General features: G+C 33.5%; 2 protein-coding genes across 13 annotated transcripts in view; both read right to left on the bottom strand.

The window, feature by feature from the left end:
- Window positions 1-19,967, bottom strand: part of LOC127841894 (uncharacterized) — a 126,851-nt gene that overhangs the window by 10,958 nt on the left and 95,926 nt on the right. The window lies entirely within an intron of this gene.
- The window catches only part of LOC127841885 (uncharacterized), a 287,569-nt gene that overhangs the window by 223,050 nt on the left and 44,552 nt on the right, over window positions 1-19,967 (bottom strand). The window contains exon 1 of one of the 12 annotated variants that reach the window (XM_052371015.1): window positions 13,118-13,217. The exons of the other annotated variants lie outside the window; for them this stretch is intronic. The gene's annotated coding sequence lies outside the window, so the exon portion shown is untranslated. Of the gene's footprint in view, window positions 1-13,117; window positions 13,218-19,967 lie in introns of those variants that run through there. 12 annotated transcript variants of the gene reach the window in all.

Raw genomic sequence — 19,967 nt, 5'->3', positions numbered from 1 at the left:
GAGAATTTTATCCAATATGCATGTGCCTGTATTATTGTTTTTAGTGACCTTTCCTGCCTCAATGTACATATACCTTATAGTACATGTAAATAGTTGTTTTATTGATGCATTGAAGTTTATGGTTTGCTCCGAATGTATCTTTATTCTTTATAATCTCGGAGGATTAATATGATATTTTTGTGTCTCTATTGGGGACTAGTTATTTATTGTTTTTTTCTTCTCACTTTCGTGATTATTTCTTTTTACTGTTTCATTTCTATGGAATATTCATCTTTTTGTATCCCTCATTTTTGTTTTCTATTTTTGTTTGTATATGTAGAAATCTTATGTCGTATAATAGAAAACAACTGGACATGTTTTATAATAGAAACTAACTGGACAAACACACACACATTATCGTTTACATCACCCTCCACCTCTTTAAATGATTAAATTATGCACTTTGAATGTAAAAGGGCTAAACAATAAAGATAAACGCGTAAAAATCTTCAAATGGTTAAACGAAAAAAAATATAGTATATGCCTATTACAAGAAAGTCATTTGACACATACTTTTGCACAAACCTTAAAAGATGAATGGGACGGAGACATCTATCTCAGTGGACAGCATTCTAATAAACAAGGCATTGCCTTTCTGATAAAAAATAATATAGGGATCACAGTCGATAACTTTAACGAAATAATAATTGGCAGACAAGCAAGTATAGATATCAAAATACATGAAACACAACTAACATTAATCAACGTTTACGGCCCTAACATTGACGATTCCACATTTTACGAAACCTTACAATCCTTTATAATTAATAACCAAGATAAAAATATTATAGTCGGTGGTGATTTCAATACTGTTCTTAACCCATTATTAGATAAAAAGAAGGGGAACCTTTATACTCATCCTAAAAATAGAAACATTTTAAATAACATAATTCAAAACTACAATATGTTAGATATCTGGCGTTCAGTATACCCAAACGAAAGCAAATTCACTTGGCACTCCAACACAAAACCAACAATATTTTGTAGATTAGACTATTTTTTAATATCTGAATCACTCTGCAACATTATTGACACATGTAACATAAAACCAGGATTTATGACTGACCACTCTCTAGTTGAACTTAAACTGCACAATATACAACCTGAAAGAGGCCCAGGATACTTTAAAATTAACAACAGCATCTTATTAGATACACAATATCAAACACAAATAAAACAGGAAATATTAAATACAGTTCAAAATAATAAAGATGCAAACCCAAACACCTTATGGGAAGTAATTAAAGGAAATATACGTAACACAACAATTAGATACACATCATTTAAACAAAAAGAAACACACACACTTGAAACTGAAACCATCAAAACCATTGAAACACTTGAAAAACAATTGCATCAAACAAATACAAATGATACCACCGACATTGAAAATGAAATAACATTAAAAAAACAAATATTAGATAGAATCTACCATACACATCTCAATGGAATAATGCTAAGAGCGCGTGCACAGCATGTTGAACACAATGAAAAAAATACAAAATATTTCGCAAACATTGAAAAACGTAGAAGTGAACAAAAAACTGTACACAAATTAGTAGTCAATGGCAAAGATATAACAAACAGAACTCAAATACTAGAAGAACAACGTTTATTTTTCGAAACCCTCTATAAACGAAAAAATGTTGAAACTAACACCCTTTTTAAAAACACACATCGCGCTTTAAACCAGGAGGAAAAAGAACTGTGCGACGGATTGCTTAATGAATATGAATGTGGATTAGCCCTAAAAGAAATGCAAAATAACAAAAGCCCAGGATCTGATGGCATCACAATCGAATTTTATAAAATATTCTGGAATGATATAAAAACACATCTAATTAATTCACTTAACTATTCATTTAACAACGAAAACTTAACGACGCTACAAAAACAAGGTATTATATCACTAATTCCAAAACCTGGAAAAAACTTAGAATCCTTATCAAACTGGCGCCCAATTAGTTTACTAAACAATGATTATAAAATTGCAACTAAAAGTATTGCAAACAGAATTAAAAAAATATTACCATCAATCATTTCAAAATCTCAATCTGGTTTCATAAAAGGACGTTACATTGGTGAAAACGTTCGTCTTATCCAAGAATGCATAAACTATTTCAACAAATCAAATAATCCTGGTCTAATATTCTTTGCAGACTTTGAAAAGGCATTCGATTCTCTTGATCATTCATTTATGTTCTCCTGCTTAGAAAATATGAACTTTGGTGAAAGTCTCATTCAATGGGTCAAACTATTTTATACCGATATAAACAGTATAATCATTAACAATGGCTTCTTTTCAAACAGCTTTAACATCGAACGAGGGGTTCGACAAGGATGTCCACTCTCATCATCCCTATTTATTATTTGCATCGAGTATCTATCACATCACATTCAATCAAATAAACACATAAAAGGCATATCACTAGAACCTGACGAAGAAATCAAACAATCCCTATTTGCTGACGATGCAACTTATTTTTTAAATGACAATTACGATTCTTTCCATAACCTAATAGAGTCGCTAACCCTTTACGGAATGACATCGGGTCTTAAACTAAACAAAAGTAAATGTACTGTGCTACGAGTAGGTAAATTAAAACAAAGTAATGTTCAATATAAAAAAGAAATAAAATTTAATTGGACATCCGATGAAACCACAACGTTAGGAATTACATTCACAAATAATGAAAAGGATTCAGTTCTTAAAAACATACTACCTAAATTACAGAATTTTAAAAACTGCTTAAAATCATGGCATCATCGTAAACTTACACTAATCGGAAAAAACACAGTATTGAAAACGTTTGCACTTCCTAAATTAATATATGTATTAACAGTTCTCCCAAACCCACCAAATGATGTAATTAACGATATTAAATCAGCAATATTTAATTTCATATGGGACGGTAAGCCTGATAAAATAAAAAGAACTCAGTTAATTCAATCTGTAGAAAATGGAGGTATCCAATTAACGGACATTGACTCATTCTTGAATGCAATCAAATGCAGCTGGGTTAAACGATACCTAGACAATACCAATACGAGTAAATGGAAATTATTCTACCAGAAAATCCTAAAAAAATACGGTGACTCCTTACTCTTTGAATGTAACATCAGCAATACTATCTTACATGAAATTGCAAACGAAAACATATTTCTGTCTGATGTTCTATCAGCGTGGAGTGATGTCACTCATAACTTAGAAACCCAAACCAGCAGTAAAACAATTTTATGGAACAATAAAGACATAACTTCAAACAATAAGACGTTTTTCTATAAAGACTGGTTTGAACGAAACATTAAATATGTCGACCAATTATATGACTACAGAATTAAGGATTTCTACTCCTTTGATAATATATGCTACATATACGGAATACCTTCAAATAATTTTCTGAATTACTACACACTAATCAAAAGCATACCCATACATATTAAATCTGAAATCAATACAAATAATACACCATGTACTCAAACAACATTTGTAGAAAACATACTTGGAAGAAAAAACAAAACAAATAAAATATTTTACACACTACAAATTAAAAACCCTACAGAAAACTCCAAAATCCAAAATAAATGGCAAGCCCTTTTTGGAGAAAATGAACTTAATTGGAAACACATATTTACCATGCCATATAAAGCAACTATTGAAAGCACACTGAGAAATTTTCAATATAAATACATCCATAGAATTATAGCTACAAATAAATATCTCTTTAAATGCAAATTATCTAACTCAAATCTGTGTGACTTCTGCAGTGAAAACATTGAAACTATAGAACATCTTTTTTGGGAGTGCAAACACATCCAGCCGATTTGGAATCAATTAATAACTTTTCTTGAACAACATCAACTAAACGTTAAACTATCTTTCTTAAATGTAAGTTTCGGAATTAACTCATTGAAATCAATAGACTATAATAATATTGTGAATTTTATGGTTATATTGATGAAATATTTTATCTTAAACATGAAGTACAAAAAACAAGTACCAAATTTTAATTGTTTTGTCCATAGTCTTAAACTAAAAATCCAGATTGAGAAAGAAATAGCCCTCAGTAATGACACATTACAAATCTTTGAACAAAAATGGGATTGGATTAAATTCTCATAATGTTTTGTCCACTTATATACATTTCACTCTCATGTTAGTTTATCTCTCAAAAATAGTTTTGTCTATTTTTCTATTTTTATTTTTCAATCTGACAAGATCATTGTGAATATACAACAAAACCCACAAGTCCAGTATGCTTTCTTCCGACTTTATACAACTCATCATTTTTCATAACTATTCCTCTGTTGTTCTTTTCTTTTCTCTCTAAAAAAAAAAAATATATATATATATTAGCATATCTTGTACAACATGTCTGAACTTTATTGCTTTTGTACAATCACTATGTTGTATGATCATAAACATGTTTACATCGTATGTATGATATTGAATAAAAAAAAAAAAAAAGTACAAAAAATATGGGACAAAAGCTTGCATTCGTTTTGGTATATATTTTAATACAATAAAATACTGCAATGACGAAAAAAAAAATAAAAAAAAAAAAAAAAAAAAAAAAAAATTTAATATTTGCAATAACTTTTGCAATATTCAAGATAGCAACTTGATATTTGGCATTCATGTGTATCTCATTGAGCTGCACATTCTGAGTGGTGAAAAGTCAAGGTCATAGGTCAAATATATAGCTTCAAAGCGGCGCAAAAGGGGACATAGTGTTTCTGACAAACACATATCTTGTGATACTTAGAAAAATGAGAATTTGGTTAAGTTTTGTGTTTTTGTCCACTTTATTCCTAAAGTATAAAAGCTATTGCTTTCATACTTGCAACATTTACTAACTATCATAAGAGGACTGTGCAGGCAAAGTTATGTAACTCTGCCTGGCATTTTTACAGAATTATGGCCCCTTTTATACTAAAAAATTTGAACATGTGGTTAAATTTTGTTTTTAGGTCGACTTTATTGCTAAAGTTTCAAAGCTATTGCATTCATACTTGCAACACTTACTAACTATCGTAAGGGGACTGTACAGGACAAGTTGCATAACTCTGGTAGTTATTTTGATGGAATTATGGCCCTTTTTTGATTTTGAATATTTTGTTAAATTTTGTGTTTAGATCCACTTTACTTCTGAAGTATTAAGGCTATTGCTTTCAAACCTCAAATACTTTATAACTTTCATAAGGGTACTGTACCTGGCAAGTTGAATTTTACCTTGACGTTTGAATGCCATTGACTCTCAAGATATAAGTATTAAATTTTGCTAAATTTGCCATAACTTCTTTATTTATGATCAGATTTGACTCATACTTTGACAAAACAACACTTACCTGACATACCAAACCATCCCCAGGCCCAACCTCAGAACCCCCCCCCCCCCCCCTAAAATTTTTTTTTTTTAATCATGGTTAAAAAAACACAAATATTTATTTTTATTAGTTTATTTTTTAATGACTGTCCACCCATCCCACCCAAGAATTCCCCCCAAAAAATAGATTTTTTTTTCTTTTTTGAAAGATAATGTTATAAATGACCATACATCCACACTATACACCCCTCTCCACCCTCACCCCCCACTCTTAAGATTGTAGTATTGAGATAGGTCCCTTCACCTTTAAAAAGAAAAATAGATTAGCAGTCTGCACCCGCTAGACGGTTCTCTTGTTCACATTTGAACTCTTCAGCATTGTACAAGGGGGACTGAATTTCTCATGTCTGATTTTGACACTTTTCCAATGATTATGTTACTGTCTGCTGGTTAACAAATGCCTTTCTATTTATTTGGAAATGTTTTTTCCATAAATATCCATGCAGTGTATTTTCTGAAAACAGACATAATTTTTATATTTATACACATTTTATACACATTTTAGGCTATACATTAATGATGGTGACATGTCTTTCATTATTGATATATTTTGTAGACAAAAATATAATACCAACCCTTGTCATTAGAGTTGTTAAATGGCAAGTTGACAGTATATCACTTGAATATTGCCTCATTTTGAAACAAGGCCATACAATTTGATTCTATGTTTATCATCTAAGGTGTGCCCAAACTTTTTTTGATCAAGCGGAAAATTGTGATTTGAAGTGAATGAAAAATAAAAGTGACCCATATAACGACTATACCTTCGTAATTCCAGAAAAAACTTGTACCGGTATTCATGTTTGGTGAACAGGTGTTATCGACATAGGCGGATCCAAGGGGGGGCGGACGCGGGATACGCCCCCCCCATAAAATCGCCATAGTAAAGTGAATTTATTTGATGTTTCATACTTAACTAGATCTTAATCACTTATTTAAACTCATTTTTCTTCTTTATCGTACACAACATTTACCACTAATCACAGACAATCGCTACATGTTTTAACTTTAGACTCTCTGTCGCCCGGTTTATCCGTATTACATATAAACTTTGCACTTTTTTGGCATTATAAAAAGGTACTTTGATGAAAGTACATAAGGCGTGACATGCTCGAGAAGTGATTGTCAAAGCCTTCAAAATCACTCAATCATGGAGCTTCCGGGGGCGAATTCCGGGGGGCTTCGCACCCTGGAACCCTTAGCAGGGCTTTGCCCTGGACCCCCAGCAAATCTTTCAATATCCCGCCCCCCAGCCTAAACAGAAATCCTGGAGCCGCCCCTGATCCAGGTCCCCTCCTTTGGAAAAACTAATAAACACTTTCTGCAAAAAAAAGGCTGACTGATTGAATCAACCAGTGATAGATTCATTAAAACAATAAGAATTTATATGGTTAGTGATTTTGAAAGCTTTGTACCAACAGATAATTAGGTTTTGTCTCTTATACTACTTTTTTATATTGTATATATTGCCCTTTTAAGATTTATTTTCAAATATATGTAGATTTATGCACAGTAATTGTAGATCTTAAATAATATGTGACACAAAAATATAGGTTTGTTAACATCAAACTACCCTATCCATATTATCATAATGCATAAAGACTGATATAGATATAATGGTATGATATGGTTTTCTTTTAATGTAAATGTAATGAAACCGTCGTGCAAAAGATTGTTTAGTATACTATAACCATCATTATGAACGCTTGGAATGGTCATCCCATGAATTCGACGCTCTCATTAAAATAGTCCGTTCTGAGCCCAACACAGAGGTGAATGTAATGTAACCGTCGTGCAAGAAATTGCCGTTTTGGTGAAATTGTGTTCTCTGTTTGATACGGTGTTGTTGATAATATCATGTCTGAAACGATATCGCTTACGCAAGCAAGAAAATACCGGAAATTTTTACATGAAAACCAATTCAATACCAAAGCTCTTTAATGTAGTGCTTACATGTTTTACGTATGAACTTCCCTCCACAAAACTTTTGATTTTTGACACCATATACACATTCAAAATATACAATAAATCTAATTGATGAAAATAAATAAAAAAATAAATCTCCGAGCAATACTTTTTTCTCACGAATTAAGTCATAAGGACAGTCCCGTTGACCCGAACTTTGTTGTTTATGCATTACCGTTTACCCTAGCAGTTCACACGGTGTAAACAGCTCTGACCTGCCTAAACATGGGTATAGAGCACTAATGCGCTTTTTCGGCATAGCTGTTTTACCCAGCTTTTCACCTTAAATGACTTTTACATAACGCCATCAGCGTAAATGATGGAGCACTGTTCAGTGTAAGGAATTCCGGACTACTCTATGTATGTTCAAACAACACCAATTGTGGCCCAGTCAATTTTAAAACGTTTATCCACCATTGTTGAATTTTAACAAATGTTTTATCTCGAATGTGCACGATTCATTACGCATTCAGCAGTAAAGAACCTATGAGAAACAGATTTTACAGAATGCATATTACAAAAAACAAGAGATGTGTTTGTCAGAAACACAATGCCCCCTATTGCGCCGCTTTGAAGCCATAAATTTGACCTTTGACCTTGACGGATGACCCTGACCTTTCACAACTCAAAATGTGCAGCTCCATGAGATACACATGCATGCCAAATATCAAGTTGCTATCTTCAATATTGCAAAAGTTATGAAGAAGGTTAGGGTTTTGGTTAAAGTTTTTTAATTTGTTTTTTTTTACCTTTGACCTTGAAGGGTGACCTTGACCTTTCACCACTCAAAATGTGCAGCTCCATGAGATACACATACATGCCAAATATCAAGTTGCTATCTTGAATATTGCAAAAGTTATGACCAAGGTTAAAGTTTTGGTTAAAGTTTTGGGACACACACACACACACATACAATGACAGACAGGCCAAAAACAATATACGCCCTATCGAACAATATCTTTCGATCCGGGGGCATAACAAATTTGAATGGCGAACAAAGATGTATTGTTTTAAATTGAATCTGTTTCATTGTTCTCGGTGGAAAATTTTATGGACTCATAACATAAAACATAAAAGCATGTTTAAGGCTTACAGCCAGGTGTTCTTCGTGGTGCGACTTCTCGACCGTGTAAACAAAAATGACAATCGTGCGGTTTTAACATTCTTCAGAGAGCTATGTTCAATACGTTAGGCACAACGTTGTGATATGTTATTGATAATAGCTTATAAGCTACGCCTATATACTAAAGTATTGGAATGGCATTAATGTATGGCAGTTATATATACCAAGTTAACTTCACATATTAAATAAATGTTTATCTTTGCCGCATGATGCGGCGTCTCATCAGGGTCTGCGCTGTTTGCTTAAAAGAATTTCCGTAAGAAATATTCTAAATATAGAAATAAATATACTATACATCCCTATTTTTGGTAATAAATTGATCCAATTTAGAAGAATGGGAGAGTCCACTAGGCATAAATGGGTTAAGTGTTATGTCTTTAGTGAGTTAACATTTCGAATATTATAAAGATAAAAAAAGAGTGAGAATAAGCGCAAATGTTGCAAAGATTACGAATAAATACTGCCGTATCTGCCCTCAATACTTTTATCTTACCGCTCGAAAAACTCGATAAGATTTCAATAATATGCGTTCAGTGCGTTACCAATTACCATCATACAAACGTTGAAGTTCCCACTACAATGAGAAAATAAGAAGTTCGGGGTTAATTGTTTTTCATTGGTCCGTTGGTCGACCGGTTTGTCGGTGGGTCGCATTGCCGGTCGGTCTGTCGGTAGATCGTTTCCATTCATCACGATCATTAGACAAAGCTTTCAAATATGATTAAAATGTTAAAAATGCAGGTTACTTAGGAGGAAAATAAACCACATATATTTTAGGTCCAAGCTTGTAATACAAACTTTTATTCCGGGCGATATATACATATAGAAGGTTAATACCTACGATAATCGACATTTTTGTGAGGCTGGTAACTGATGAGAAAATAAAAAGTCTGTGATTTTTGCTTTTGTTATGTTGAACATCAGAGGCATAAGAACTTGTAACATTTAAAATTTTATACTACATACACGTTTCCAAAAGATCTCAAGCGACCGTTATGTTCAACTTTTAACGCAGTTGGCATTCTGGTTTCTTGTGAGGACAGGGACGACCATTTTCAAATTGAGGTCAACCAGGAAAAGGTTGATCAAACAAAACCGCTTCCACACAATATAGTGATAACTTATTAACATAATATTGTGCAAGTCAGTATATGTGTTATTGGTATTCTTAATTTCAATTACATCCTCACCGTGTGTTAATGTTCACATGCATTATTTAAAGAAATGCACATATAAGTTACTCGAATGAAAGTCGGGTTTTGCATACATGCATTACAACAAATTGTTGTTAAATCTTGCATGGTGTATATTTATATACAGATGGATATATCGAGCAGACCTTAACGATCATTTTATTATTTGTATGCAAATGACATATTGCAAAAGAATGTTCGCCAAAAGAGATATCCAAAAGTGTGTCCTAAAAATGCTCGATTGACCATTGTCGGCTCGGGCAATACTTAAATGAACTCCGGGTACTCTTAAGTATACTAAAATATACCACGGGTACAGAAAATATACTTAAACGTACCCGGCTAATATAGACTGTACCCGAGTTTAATTTCCGCCTAAAATCCGATGTCGTAAAACGCGCTACGGGATACAAAATAAATTTGTTTTAACAAAACTTTCCACCCGTATCATACTTTTTAAGAATGAGTTTCGATAATATTGAGGCCATTTTACACAATATTGATATACACATGAACATAATATATTTGAAAAAAAAAAATCGCCTACAGCGCCCAATTTAGCGTAATAATTCCTGGGTACGTTTTAGTATAATTTCCGTACCCAAGGTACATTTAAGTACACCTAAGAGTACCCGAGGTACATGTAAGTATTACCCGAACTGACGATTACCAATCGAGCCCAAATAGTCGTGCTTCAGTCGAGACACATTCATTCTGTCCTTCCACTTGAAACATGTTCATTGCTAAAACGTAGGATTGTCAAAAACTGCATAGAGAAAATTATTTGTTCAGTGGAGTTATCGGTATATTTGGTATATTTAATATTAAATTCTGATTTTGTACAATGTATGTTAAATCTTACTTATCATGTCTCTGTTGCAAACATTGACCTTATAAAGCAGGGTCGAATAAACTAAATGATATCCGGCAGTACTTCGCGTGACCGCGATCTACCGTAAGTACGTATTCCTACGAGCCGATTAACATATTCTAATATTTGACCTTTGAAATTTATTGAGACGCATCATGAATGTTATCGTTTTATTATATGATTATATATTGTTTCTTCTTAAAAATATATTACCGAACCAGCTTTCCGTATTTTTGTATTTTCATTTACTCGATTTCGCAATTTATGACATACTTAATGTGACGTCATTTCTGTGACGAAACATACTAGTTATAAGTAGTATAAGCAAGACCTTAGGGATTTTAGGGACAATTTTCAATTTTTGAAGTGGAGGTTTTTAACAGTAATAATTTTTTAAAGCATCGAACAAATCCATTACGTATTTCGGATTGTTTGTTTGTCCTGCATAATTGTTAACTTAGATTGAAATAAAATAACTCGCTCCTACATGATTACGATTTCGTAAATGGTGTTTTGGGTCAGACTCAGATTCAGAGTCTGAGAGCGTTAAGCATTCGATACAAACGCTATCAAAAATTAAGTGGTTTAACAAACATAACGATAAAGGGATGGAAGAACAGAAAATGGAAGTGTATATCGTTAAAATGTTATTGTTATAAGCATTGGATTACACTTGTCATTGAGGTAAATACAATTATGTTTCTTTTTGCTGTTGCTTTTTTTCCATTTCTGCCAAGAAAAGTATCACATTCTCGATTCGTTTTTTATTTCGTCTCATATTTTCAATAGGAAAGTAAAAAAAAGAAAAGTTAAATATGAAGCCATTTTTTACGTGACACACTCGGTAGTTATTCGGTCGTCAGGAATGCTGTCTAAATTAAGGAGGCCCGACCAAAATAATTATTTTATGTCAATTAATCATGTGTCTTTGATAAAATGTGTTAACGACATAAGTTAACGTGAAGCATGATAAATCGAATGCATGGTTGGTGCAGAGCTGGAGAAAGTTTATCCGGTGAGTCTTAGAAACAAAAAAAAGTCCGTTCAAAACTCCACTTCCATTGCTCGGTGGATTTCGTTCGTTCAAACCTTAATATGCTTATGATTTTAATGTCTAGATGATTATTACAAAACCAAAACACATGTAATATTAAAATAACAGTAAGCAAAACAGGAAAATGAGCAAAGTTTCACGAAAAGAAACTAAAATGACAATTCTTAAGATTTTTTCAAATTAAAAACTTTTCATTTTTTACTTGAACATTCCTCTTGCAAATAAAAAATCGCCCGAATAAGCATAATAGCGACCCAGCACAAACCCATACGTCATTGTGGACACAAAATCCAATATAATTCTCTTCTTATATCCTTAGATTAAGTCCTAATGATATCCGAAAAATGTCGGGTCGTTTTCTAAACCCAGTTGGGACGCTGTCTATACCTTGTAGGGACGCACTCGCTCTTTTAATAAAACCAAATTATTTCTTTTCTTTGTTTAAAACCAGTATTATATAACAAAAATTCGTGGCTTAAACATTTGACCTAGTAATCTCAGAATCAACATGTGTAGGTGTCTTAAGATATTCCATTTGACATACTATATTAAAAATCTAAACAGGTTTTAATACAAAACCAATTAAAAATTAAAATCTGAAGCTTTCTGAACATACTTAGCTAAGCAGAAACACAGAGAACGTTGTGGCATTTGCCTTTCACATACTGAAATATTGATAGCAGAAACATGTTGTGGCATTTGCCTTCCACATACTGAAATATTGATAGCAGAAACACTGAGAACGTTGTGGCATTTGCCTTTCACATACTGAAATATTGCAGAAACACAGAGAACGTTGTGGCATGTGCCTTTCACATACTGAAATATTGCAGAAACACAGATAACGTTGTGGCATTTGCCTTTCAATAAGCAGAAACACAGAGAACGTTGTGGCATTTGCCTTTCACATACTGAAATATTGAGCAGAAACACAGAGAACGTTGTGGCATTTGCCTTTCACATACTGAAATATTATACTTAGCTAAGCAGAAACACAGAGAACGTTGTGGCATTTGCCTTTCACATACTGAAATATTGGCAGAAACACAGAGAACGTTGTGGCATTTGCCTTTCACATACTGAAATATTGATCAAAATGAGTAATTATAAAGATCAATTTCTATGTGGGACATGAAAGCTTAGGAATTAATAGTTATTACCATAAAGGCCGGATGAAATGTATTAAGTAAAATTTCTTACATTTACCTTGTCATATTATTTTTCCTTAAATGAGGTCTAGACAATGATTAGAATGTAAACTATGAAAGGTCTTCATATATTTAGCGGAAGCTAATTTTTACACAAATGAACTCTTTTTCCTATTTACCTCAAAATAAATATGGTTGTATGTACCGTCCGCCAATATTTTTTCAAGATATTGAACATAAACCAAGTATAACAACAAATATAAACATAGAAAACGATAGATATGTTTTTCTAAAAATGTGTGTTTTTTTATGAGGTTATATTTAAAATCGGACTTACTGCTTCAAGTTAATCGCACATGTTCTAACTCACGATTAAAGTCTAAATTACGTCTCATTATCTCCATATTTAAACATAATGCCTGAGGTATTATGCGGTTCATGCGATAAATATTTTCTGATAACAATAACGATGTATAACGATGTATTATCTTCGCCCCTTGGTTCATTCTTTTATCTATACCAATACAAGTACTATCGTAACTCTAGTGACAATCAATTTATAAAGATAAAAGTGTTGATAATACACATATTCAGTAAACAGAAATACAAATAGTTTGGGTGTTTTTCAGTCACATCAACACGTCCTATGTACGTACATCATATTTTAAATCAATCAAAAAGGGCCGTGCTTTGTGAAAAGGGGGTTCAATGCATGTGCGTAAAGTGTCGTCCCGTGTTAGCTTTTGCAGTCAGAACAGGTTAATCAGGGACGACACTTTCCGCCTAAACTGGCAGATACTTTTTCAAACCGAAAATATCATAAAAGCGGAAAGTATCGTGCCTGATCAGCTTGTGCGGACTGCAAATGCTAATCTGGGACGACACTCAACGCACATGCATTAAACCCCCTTTTCATAGAACTCGGCTCAAAAGTATAACCACTCACATTAAGTTACAAGGGCCTACTTTTCAGTCATAGAAGTGTTCCCACTATATTCCTTGGCCTCATTCTTGGGATTTGTATCCGCTATGTGGAACTATTCGAAATTTATCCGACATTCCATGGTATTTAATCCCTATAAACAACCTAGGAACATCTATGAAAAATATGTATATGAGTTATTAAGTGTTAGGTATTATGGAATCTCAATGCTGTCAATCTAAAATAAGTTCTTATGGGCAAACCCTTTCCAAAATAAAAGAACTATGACGTGCGCACGCGATAGCTATTACTAGAGTACGCGATGCGATATTTATGACGTGCGCACGTCATAGCTGAACAATCAGAAAAGGTATCAGCTCAGAATAGGTAGCGCTACGCGTGCGATTGTGTAATTCACACAATACATCCATCGGTTCTGGGCTACATATTATGAACAATCACACTAACATATGTTCTTTATTGAACATGAACGTTGCACTTGAAATAATTTTTTATTTCTAACTAACAGAATAACACTTATAGTTGCACTGTGTTATTATAATGAAAATATTATGTCAATAAGAAAAAACGTTCTTGTATACATAGTGACACACAGCGATAATGCTTATTTACTTTTCTTAAAAATGAAAATAGTCTTAAACTATCACTTGCCAATGAACTTAGAATGTGGAAACTGAATAGTTTGAGCAGAAAAGTGGTGTTTACAATTCAGCGATAGGAGAAATCATTAATTCACTCTCTTTTAAAATATGCTAGTCAGCTTTTGTTTGTACCTACCGCGCGTGCTCAAATATCGGAAAAACCAAGACTGAGAAGTTCCAAATAACAACTATTTCTCACTTGATACTATACCGTCTTTCTCACATACCTTTACCGTGATATTACTTTCAGGATCTTGTGAAGTATGAATCACAAATAACAAGGTTAAAGGAAACGACAAAACAGCTGCGGTAAAACAAATCTGTATACACACACGTTTTGCGACATGAGGACGTATCTGCCACCTATGACATCATACCATCCAGCGTTCAGATGAAACATATGTTAAAACGAAGCGTTCGTTAATAGACAAGGATATTGTGCATTTTCAATGCGATCTTTGTGTTAAATTATATCAACACCGAGCGTTCAGATGTGTTACGTAACAATAGGTGTTCTCAATAGGAACTTCAAGCAACTTTAAACGCATACCACGTTATATATGTTGCATAATTTTGAGCGCATAAGCATTAAATAAGAACATAATATGAGTGTTTAAATTGACGCTAATAGATCGAACAGTAAATTTTAAAATAATAAACACATGGGTGTTTTATAAATGCAACTGTGTATGTTTGTCACTTAGTATAAGCCTTTCATTTATATTTAAACTAAGTGTTCAGGCAGTCATCTCAGCGCGAACGGTTACGTTTACACACCAAGATTCATAGGCAAGTTGGAATTTCACCTAGCAGTGTGTTAATTTCAATTATTATAGACATCTTACAAGTATAACAAAGCTTTCAGTGTGTCTCATTATAAAACGGGACATTGTTCTGTCGAGTCCCAATTTTTATCCGTCTATACGTCAATGAATTGCTTAATTTTTACACATTAAAACAGCGAACCCTTGCAAATCTTTGATATTTGCACATGTATAGTTTATTGCCATTCACCTCTAAACCATATTTACGAATATGACTTTGAACTGGAACGAAAATAATTGAAATAATTGACGGCTAAATTTCATTGGTTCGTCAACAGCACAACGGCCTGTTACAACACCTGAACTATGTCTACTATACATCTGTTACAAATGACAATGAACACTCCACCAATATCATCAGAATTAACTTTGAAATTATTTGCTATATGCTATTTCTTGGTTTACAAAAGTTAACAGTTGTGTCTAGCAGCAGCACTTTTCTGATTTGCTGAGGCATACGTGCTCATCAAACATGTTGGTTATGTACAAATAATAGCGTGCGATGCCTCTGGATGGAATTAAAATTACAATTCGTGTTCTACCAATAGTACGATCAAAATATACAACCTTTTCTTTCATAAGCTTCGATCATAAACATATATTCAACTGATGTGTATTCAAACGAGTTAATTTTTTATGTAATGAACTTTTATGTAATGAACTTTATTTTCCTTCATATGCACTTGTATCGTATCAGCTTCAATTGAATTATTTTCGGAGGGCTTAACATGACTCTGGTTAAACAGTTGTTTCACTTTTTCATGTAATGTCATAGTCCCTAATTGCAAATCTTTAATTTGACGTAGATCATTTAATTCTGGAATTGTAGGCTCTGTTGTAATCCCTTTGGTCTGAACGGATACACGAATACGGCGCCAAACATAAAGCAATGCTAGCGTGATAGGCACATACCGGCTCCTACTGACGCATGTCCAGCTCCGCCGACACTAATTGATGCCGCTGTTATGCCTGCAACCTCTGCTATACCAGCGACACTAGCCGCAACAGCGCCAATCGTTTTGTTCGACGACGCCGCTTCATTCTTTTCCCCAGAAAGAGTATGCTCTATGCGGGTTCGAACATCACCAGTGAGATGTTGCAGCGTGTCTGCCACACTGAGCATATGTTGTAATTTTAAAGAGTCGCGGTCCTCAAGCTTTATATCGCTGAAGCTCTTGACCATAGTGGTAAGGTTTAATAGCGCATCTTCTAACGTTCTGTTCATGTCAGTTGCAGAAACCCCTAATCAATCTGTTTTCAACTGAACTATAAACATATAAATAAAATGTTGAATAAATCGTATTGCCCAGTGGAAATAAAATTAAATTGTATAACATTTACTTAAAAATAAAAACATATTCCCAAACAAAAAACAATTTGTTTAGTCATTCAAGAAAAATGAATATTTTTATGAATATACATGTTAAATTATGAGATGATTTTATTTAAGCCGCCTCGTGATAAAACGTAGCTTCACTGTTCCCTTGTAGTCTAGACTAAAATATATGTTTTTTTCCAAATGACACTTGTGTTTTGCAAAGACAAAACACAACTAAGTGGTTAGCAAAGACAAAATACAACTAAATGGTTTGCAAAGACAAACAACTGACCGAATATTTATTATCACCCATTTGTCAAACGAAATTTTCTATCTAGGTTTCTGGTTAATAACTTTAGTGTGTTTTGAAAACTTGAGAGACGGGAAAACTGCGTGGAGTGGTAAGCTTGAATTATATTAGCGCTTGTCAGATCAATGTACTTAATAATACAATATTTAAATGGTTTTTCGCGAATAACTTTTTTGCCTTTAATGTAGTGTTGTTTTTAACTCACACGCAGTCTTTTAGTGACGATACAAGTAATGCAACGTTATCATATTGTACTTTATGGAATAGAATAACGTTGTATTCCTTGTATCGTTGCTGATTAAACTGATTAAACAAAAGATTGAAGATTGAGTTATGCTTTGTTCTTTGGAGTTTCTAGTTTATGCGCGGATAACATACGCCGTGCTCATACAGATCTGGGTGTTTTCAACGATAAACACCTTAATTCTCAAATTTCCTAACACATCGGTATTACTCGCCGCTAAATCATTATTGCAAAAAATGTGTGTATACAAATGGAATCTTTAAATTATTTGTAAATGCCAAATGTGTACACGTTCCATTTATGATTTCGTCTTTACCTTACGTAGTTTCTGGATTGTCTCAGTAAATTAAGAATGATTGTTCACGATTACTGAATCATTTAGGATGCCCACAAGGGTGTCTATAAAATGGCCCATCTCGTCATCAGCCATCGTCATAGTAGGGGATTGTCTCAGCGCGTTTTGCACTTGTCTCTAACCTAAAAAGGTCAATCGATTAACTTTCTTTTGATTCAGTTTCAGCAAATATAATGTTGTGAAATAAATACGTAAGAATAACCATTGTTTTTTTTTTTAATGAAATCCTTAACATCGTTCTTAATGTTACAAATACCAGAAAGAGACATTATTTGAACATGGACAATGTCGTTGCACAATAACATTTACAAGTCATGTGTCATGTAAGCACGGAAAAAGAATAATAAGCATCGCCATCCAGTACAATATATTATAAAACAGTTTTTACCTTTGTACAGATATTGGCAGATTTGCTTAGGTCGTATTTAAAGTACTTCTGAAATTTGATACAGTTTATTATGATATTCACGATGCCGTTAAAATCGGTATCATGAGCCGTGTTCACATTCTCATAACCATCTGGGGGCATGTAACATTTAGCGTCCGACCACGCGATTGTGCACCATTGGGTTGCGTCGGTATTTTTCCAGGAAGGTCCTTTAAAACGATGATTGTCGATGACCGATTTGCATAAACTATCACACATGCCGTTCGTTGGACATCTTCTGTTACTGAGAGCGACACCGTTATGAAATTTACAGCCTTTGTGCTTTGTTTTGCACACTGCCTTTGTAGGGCATTTGATAACATTAGGAGTCATGCATTTGTTACATACTGTGCCTTGTGGCTGAATCGTAGTGACTTGAGCATGTTGTAGTATCTGAATACGAAACGATTCAATCTCTGCCTCAACGACATCAGTTAGAACATCCTTTGCAAGGCTTTGTGCAAAATGACATTTCATCCAGTTTCGATATTCAGTGCTAGTAAAAACATCTTGAAAATTGGCCGTATCCAAATGTTCAAGCCTTTAATTTTGGTTTGCTTGCGTCTGCAATAACAAACAAAATATTATTAATTGAATAAAAGGTATAGACTTTTTACAAATAACTACGAATCATTGTTTCAACACGTTCCAACGTTTAGAATACACATATATATAAACATATATATATATTAATATATATATACAAATAATGTACATGTGTAATTGAAAATAAAATCGCATAATATTCGAAGTATTTTAGCGTAGATTCGTGAGATGTACGAAATGTTTGTTTTTGTCTCGCTGTAAAGCCAGTTTTATAGAATTATGAAATTAGATTTAAAATTGATTGTTGTGTCTCCAAATCGAATTCAATATACTATGATTGTTAAGGAATAAACACACACACGCACGCACGCACCTACTCATCCACCCATAAACACACACACACACACACACACACACACACACACACACACACACACACACACACACACACACACACACACACACACACACACACACACACACACACACACACACACACACACCACACACACACACACACACACACACACACACACACACACACACACACACACACACACACACACACACACACACACACACACACACACACACACACACACACACACACACATACACACACACACACACACACACACACACACACACACACACACACACACACATACACACACACACACACACACACACGCGCGCGCACACACACACACATACACACAAACAGATACACACGAACGCACATACGGGCACACACACACAAACAGCAAACAGATACGCAAGAACGTACGTAAACAATATCATAATTTGAAATTAACCAGTATACAGTGATATAAAGTAACGCATCTCGAATGTTTTGTTCATGGGTGTTAAGTCTATCGATTTGATTATGCGACCACGATGTACTTGTTTGCATTCAATTATTCATGGAATAGTTTCATCAATTTTATTCAATTAAGACAAAAAAAAAAACCAAGGCCATGAAAAACTCTGACCTGCAATAAAGTAGAATGATGAACCATGTTGTCATTGGTAAGTACATTAAGGATGTATTAAAAATACTGACTGTGTTCTGTTTTACTAAAGTTATTCATATATTCGTATTGTTAACATATTTTGGGGATTGGATTGAATGTCTCGAACCAATATCCATAACTGATGAGCATTTTCGAATGCTTTTGTGGTCTAAAGTCGAGTAAATGTTTTCGTGCAAAGGAACATTCTGGTTAATATGTATGATAAGCTTTAATTTATCAATTATGTCAATTTTTCAAATAAAGAATGTCGGCGTAAGATTTGGGATTCACTATTATTCTATTTATACTATAGATTCCCAATTAAATGTATCAAATATTTATTTGATTCATTATTTTAGGTCCTGACAGAACATGGAAATTATTCACAGATGAAAACATACTTAGGTCATTGTTTATGTTTTCTGCACTTTATGAATTTAAATCTTGTTTAAATTATGAAAAAGCTGCGCACTTCAGTTTCCAGTATAATCCATTTTTAGTATTACCGCCGAACATCCTAATTCATATCGGAGATCTATTTTGCATAATCATTAATCATAAATTAC

Source organism: Dreissena polymorpha, chromosome 8 (genome assembly GCF_020536995.1).
Source record: "Dreissena polymorpha isolate Duluth1 chromosome 8, UMN_Dpol_1.0, whole genome shotgun sequence".
Lineage (NCBI taxonomy): Eukaryota > Metazoa > Mollusca > Bivalvia > Myida > Dreissenidae > Dreissena > Dreissena polymorpha.
This window is presented reverse-complemented; position numbering and strand designations above follow the sequence as displayed.